The sequence below is a fragment of the Etheostoma cragini genome, chromosome 7 (assembly GCF_013103735.1).
Source record: "Etheostoma cragini isolate CJK2018 chromosome 7, CSU_Ecrag_1.0, whole genome shotgun sequence".
In the NCBI taxonomy this organism is placed as follows: domain Eukaryota; kingdom Metazoa; phylum Chordata; class Actinopteri; order Perciformes; family Percidae; genus Etheostoma; species Etheostoma cragini.
This window is the reverse complement of record NC_048413.1, coordinates 6,766,341-6,773,083: the sequence shown is the minus strand read 5'-3', so window position 1 is coordinate 6,773,083 and position 6,743 is coordinate 6,766,341. Positions and strand designations below refer to the sequence as shown.

At 40.3% G+C, this 6,743-nt stretch overlaps 1 protein-coding gene across 1 annotated transcript in view; it reads left to right on the top strand.

The window, feature by feature from the left end:
- Positions 1-6,743, top strand: part of LOC117947912 (teashirt homolog 2) — a 42,226-nt gene that overhangs the window by 1,636 nt on the left and 33,847 nt on the right. The window lies entirely within an intron of this gene.

The following is a 6,743-nucleotide window of genomic DNA, read 5'->3' as shown; positions in this document are numbered from 1 at the left end:
TCAAAAAAAAAAAAAAGACAACTTCTTCTTAAGAAATGTTAACATTATATGGTCACAAAATCAACGTTTAACGTGACCTCATTCTCTGCAGTCTTGCCTTCTTACTTTATGTATTTTTTCCCAATAACGGCCTCATCATGATGGAGCTGGTGGATTAAAACTAGATTGATCAATGGTATTCCAGCGTTGGAGGATGCAATTACTTGGTTGTGGTGTGTTGAGAAGTTATCAGTCTTTATTATGGTTGCGGATGTAGCAACCAGATGGCGATTGTTCTCTGCCAATAATAGCGTCTCTTTATACCCGCTTAAGATACTGAGACCCTTATCTGCCCGGCACACTCTCAGTTTAAACACACACACACACACACACACACACTCTCAAAGGCACTCGCTGCCATACAATCACACGCTAAATATTTTTCCCACATTTCAGGCTCCAAAAGCCCCCTTTTCTTAAAAACAATGCCCCCAGTTTTTATTCAGGGAAGTTTTTGAGAAGATGCCTAAGTGATCCCTTTACACGCTCTCAGCTGCCTCGCCTGTACTCTGGTAAATGTGTCAGCCCTATAGAGAAATAAGCCTTCCAGAAGAGTTTCTTCATTGTTGAGGTAATTGTCTCCTCTTTGACAGGCACATTCATCAGTGGCTTAATGGTCAATCAAAAGTTGGCAGGCAGAGTGTTTTCATTCTTTCCTATCCACTACATTAGGAATACTTAATCAAAATGTCTCCCGGTAATGGCTGTGAAGAGTTCATGACTGACTGATCCGTTGTCTGTGCCGATAGAAAATTAACAGCTCGGCACTGGAGAGATGTGGGCCTGCAGATAAACAAATTGTGCATTAATATTTCATCTTCAAGACCTGGGATGTGCTATCAAGCGGTGGAATATTCCTGGGCTGTGTTGTCATTTTTCTCGCGTTCATTTTTTTTCTTCCTGTATTCTTGAAGGCTCTTTGCAGCTGTAACTCATTTCACTTGATGACTTTACTGGGGTTACAGAGAGTGACGACAAATTGATTACCTGGCAGAGCAAGAATGGAGCGAAGAGAGACGCAGGCTGACAGTCATGTTATAATAATATGTTTAATGATGTGTGGAGGGGGAACAAGGAGAGAGGAGTATTGAAATAAGAGCATGGAAGATGCAAAGGAAAAGGTTTCTTTTTTGTAGGGCTCTTAAAGATGCAGTATCCTTCTTGGTGGAAATAGTATTTTGCAAGGTAATGTTAAAAACAAGACCACCATTCCCAGCTCAAGCATTAATTCAGAGGACATCCGGCATCCGGGGTGCTTGTAATCTCCTCTGGGAATTGTATTATTATCAGACGTATTTGTAAAACGTGAGACCACAGACGTACTAGTAAAGGCCAGTTGTGTCTGATTTACTTCCTTTGCATACATGGTTTGAATGGTAATTTAAAATGCCAATTACTCACTGGTCCAGGATAGGATGCGCTAAACCTTTGCTTTTTTACTGAAAAAGCATCACTTAAGACAAGAGGGCTATCAGGCTACAGATTCCAGGTGGAGATTTGTGTATCAGGTTTATATATGGTGTAAACCTAAAGCCCTATCAGTGCATGGGATGCATTTTTGAGTGAAGGAAGCCATATGTTATTTTGCGGCCGTGGGAGTATTCCTTTTTTGTACAATAGCTCTGTGCCTCAAACCGTTAGCCCAATTTGCTGTTAACAAGATAAATTGGAGAACAGACAAAGGCATTAAGTGTTGCAGTGCCAGCTAGTGACTGACAGCAGCTTGTGGGAATTGGCTAGCAGAAATTCCTCCTAAGTGGTTTGTTCAGAAAACATCCTACAATCAAGGCAGATGTTGTTTATCCAGTTTAGGTAGAAAAAGGAAGTCCATTTTGAATGACAAAAGCTGGGAGGAAAATGGCAGCATGTACAACGGTGTCTTATTTATGTATTTATTTTAATACAAGATTAACACCCTCTTGGATTTTTCTTGTATCACAACACTATTCTTTTGTCTGCAGCTATTATTTACTTGAATTTATTTCACTATTCTTATGAAGAGAGATCACAAAGAGAGCGATGCTTTTACGAGACTCAAATTCAAAAGCTTTTCTTTTTTAATTTTATGGGTGTTTTGTCATTCAAAGGCTACATTTAATCTCTGATTGTAAAGATGATGATAATTATTTGTTTCATTTTTGCAGTCATGTGCATGACAGCTCATACTTGTACCATTCTAAGCTTGTCCCTATACTCCACGATTTAATTAACTGCAGGGTTCCCATTGGCTGTAGCATTGTAGAGGTTTAGTATCTAAGTAATCATGGTAACAATTGGACTTTAAAAATGACCAATGGAACAGTATTGTGAAGACAGATTCCAGACGACTGCTTCTTTTTCTTTCCAGCTTTTGAAATGTACAGTTGTGAGAGAGTGGAGAGCCAAATCTCACTGAGCAAAATACCACTTGTTAAGAATGAGGCAGTGCTCCTCCTTGGCCTCGGAAATCGTGGGAATGTAGCTAATAATGTGTGCAGTGTGGCTTTTTGATAATTTTGATACTTAGCACTTCTCCATGCACTTTTTTAAGTCTAAGATGTTCATTTGTGCAAATTCAAAAACTCAGAAAAGCTCCTCTTAATACCAGATACCATATTTTCCTCGCTCCGCAGTATAAGTCGCATCAGTCAAAAAATGCGTCATGATTAGGAAAACAACAGTCGCACTATAAATCGCATTTATTTAGAAATGTATTTCACAAAGACCAAGACCAACAACAGACATTTAATCTGGAAAGGCAAGTTATTCATCTATAGCACACACAACAACAGGCTGAAAACGGTACGTGTCCGTTATGTTAACGGAACACATTAAAGGTCCCATGACGTGGTGCTCTTTGATGCTTTTATATAGACTTTAGTGGGCCCATTATACTGTTTCTGAAGTCTCTTTCCCAAAATTGAGCCGTGGTGCAGAATTCCAGCCACTAGAGCCAGTCCCACAATGAGCTTTCCTTAGGATGTGCCATTTCTGAGTCTGGATCTTTAGGAGTGGCGGGGTGCAAGGTGGAAGCTGGGGGTGTGGCCTTTATCAACTGCCACTTCGCTCATTTTAAAACCATGAGGTCTCTCTCATGGGTGGGCCAAATTCTCTGGGCGGGCAAAGCAGGGAAAGGGGAGGTGATCCCCATACGATCTCATAAGGAGCTAGATTCCAGATCGGCCATTCTGATCTTTCTTTGTCTCAAAAGCAGAGCAGGATACCCAGGGCTCGGTTTACACCTATCTCTATTTCTAGCCACTGGGGGACCGTAGGCGGGCTGGGGGAACGCATATAATGTTAAAAAACCTTTTCATGCCAACTTACCTTTAACATTCAACTATACAATAGCATACAGAACAACTAGCAGGGCGTGGAGAAGTAACTGCATCATTGACAAGCCTCTCCCATCCATCTGGACCCGTTCCTCCAGCTCTGCCATCTTGCTTTCAGCCCGCAATTAGCTTCCTTTTTTGTCTTTATTGCAGTAAGAGAAACCTTTTCGCCAGTCCCTCACTCCAAACTTTTTTCCTGCTGCTCGATTACCATTTTCGACTGCATATTTGACTACCTGCAGTTTTTAATCCGCAGAATAGGGTTTTCTTCTTGGGGGAATTTTGTTTGTGTTCAGTCTTTCTCAGTTGTCTTTAGGATCAACATATAGTTGTCACAAGCCTAGAACGCCCTCTCGCGGCCAAACCAGCAAGACTATGAACAAAAGTGCAACCTATAGTCTGGAAAATCCAGTACCTGTTTGTTAAAGTCTTAGGTCACTTTTTGAGTTCATTTTAGCTGCAAAAATCTGCCTCGATATAAGTTACCAAGCAATATTATCATCAGTGGGCATTCATTCTTTGTATGTTTCAATGCACTGGGCCTCTCTGGATGGATGTCAACAGGACTAATGTTTAGTTTTGATCAAACCCTGCCTTGTAATTTCCATTGGCTTATGAGCACACCAAACCATATACTTGCACTTTGTTGCATTGCTTGCATTTTGCTAACTTGCTGGCGCTCCCTGTAGAGATACCCTTTAATAACTTTCTGCTCATCAGCTAGTTTTCATGCCTAAATGTTCTTAACCACAGTAAGAAAACATGAGATATACAGTCAAGTCAGGTGGTTTTGAGTGTGATCTCATCGCATTTTCTTCTGCATGCCACTTAGGTGACAGGTGTAGATAGCTAATAGTTAGCGAAGGCTTTTGTTTGCGTGAGAGGCAGACAGGGTGGTGCACTGTCTAGGTGATAAGAACCAAGACTCCTGTGCCCTCCAGCACAGTGATCTCTCTCCTCAGCTCGTTCACTCTGCGTTCTCCTGTGTGAAAAAAAACCAGCCTGTTATGATTGGTCTCAAAGCAAGTGCCTGTGCAGTGTTACACCTCTCTACAGCGACTGCTCATTCACCTTGCCTTCCCTCTGAGACCTGCGCTAGTTTCCAGGCAAATGACACAATTTGATATGCCGTTGGGGTGATTCATGTGGATAATGTTTCCATGTGATCATCACTGCAGAAAAAAAACTATTTCTTGTTACATTTATTTATTTTTTTACTCATTGAGTCTGACAATAACTACAATATTGGGAGAGTTTATTGCGCGCAGGCTAAAACTCATTATTTCTGCTAGACATCCCAAGTACAAAAGAAATTATGTTATGGTATTTTGTCCAGGTCCCCACAGATATAATGATTTACAGAAAAGAAAAAATACAGAGGAGACTTTATAGCTTGGGTTGTTCATTTATGTGGATTTAGAGGATAAGAATGCAAGGCAAGCTTACAGTTAATACAGTAGCACCGTGGGTCTGCTATTGATTACACGCAGGAGGTATGCTATGTTTTATGGGGTTTATGCTATAATGCACTGCACCTCATGTGCTTTGAATTATTGTAATGATAGACATTCCAACCATAGTTTATGGCTCTGTAATTCATATTATCTGCATTTTTGTCAAGCGCACGTCATCTCTTTTTTTCCATACAGAGTAGAGAAGATTTAGGTATGGACAACCATCTTGAATTTGGTGACCTACATGTATAGGCAAGGTGGGGGGGGCATCATTTGTGCAAACTCTAAAGAGGAAGATCATGATTTAGATTTTTTTTTTTGAATTTAGAACTATAAAATGTATATTAATATATATATACACACACACATACATTATATAAATACTGTCTATATATTTTGTATACCACACTGTGATGCAAAAAGCTTGGTGATGAAGGGGTATGACATTCCCCTTCAATATGTGAGCGACAGAAACCGAGGAAACATTAATCTTAAGTTATCCGCGGTGTTCCTGATTTGCTTCTTATCTAATCCTTAATGAGCTTCAATTAAGATTTATTATGCAAATTAACCCTCAGCTGCTACTGACTGCAGGAGCAGGAGCTATGACAATATTGTGCTAATGGTGTGATCTGTAACAATTACAAAGGTAAACTGCCTTCACGCTGCATGCTCCGCAACACTCGGAGAGGTCAGTCCACGAAATATGCATTCAGGTGTTCTGGAGATTTGGACATTTGCGTTTATTAAGTCTCTGTCAAGGTGTGTTGACATCAGTGTATACAGTTGTGATAGCATCACTTCTATAGGTTGCATTCAGAAGCATTGCTGTTGATTGTAGCTGCAGTCTTCATATGCTAATAATTATCTTGGCTATGTGATTATTCACGTTTAGTCCTCTAAAGCCGGTCAGTCAATAGTTTAGATAAAGTATTACTGGTTGGTAGAAACCTTATATCCCGGTAAAGAGAATTATTATAAAGTAGATCTGAGCAGGCAATCTTATTGGTCAACTAAACATTTTGAATGTACTCAAATCAACATAAAGCACACCCAGAGCTGTTGGAGCTCACCATGCTACTCACTTAAAAAAATATTACTCCTCCATTGCCATGTCAACATATCAGAGTTAAAAAATGATCTATCCATGGAAGAAAATAAAGCAGCAGATATCTTATATATTTGGGAAATCCTCTATATCCTCTTTATAAAGCTAACATTAGCTCAAGCTGGTTAGCTGAGGTTGACTCAGCAGGGAGTAGAATTCCTCTCTGTTGTGAGCAAATTGTCTCACAATAAGTTTAATTATAAATATTATTGTGTTGTTAATTGCTGTAATCACAATATTACAAAGGAGGGTGTGCTGTACCGTCATTACTGGCACTTCCGTGATGTCCCGTAAGCATCACTGTCGTTAAAGCACACCCTCTTAACATTACACAGCAATATGTATTACCGGTACTTTAACAAAGGAAGAACTACTTGGATGAGACATTTTTATCAATGAACTAATGTAAAACCTATCTTTATTTGATTATAAGCAAACCCTTAGATTGTAGCTGTAGAACCTGGTTCAGTTTTCTGATTGCCACGGCAACCGCTCATGGTGAGGTATTGGCCGGAGGAAGTGCTGCTGGACACTTAACTGTAGCACTGTATGAAGTTGTGACCCTTGCACCTTTTGTAACTTCATTTAGCGCGCTGCTGATGGCTTCCCGACAGCTTTACAGCCCACATGTTTTATGAGTCGTCATGCAGCGCAATTACATCGGGCCTAATTTGATGAATCCAGTCAGTGTTTCAAAGGCTCCGTTGACCTTCCCGGCTTGTGATCTTCTGTCTCTCTCTCTTTCTACTCGGGTCAAACAGAGGCTCTCCCACTTTGTGCTACTCAGTCACGTTGGTGGACAAAAAAAAGGAAATAATTCTTGAACAT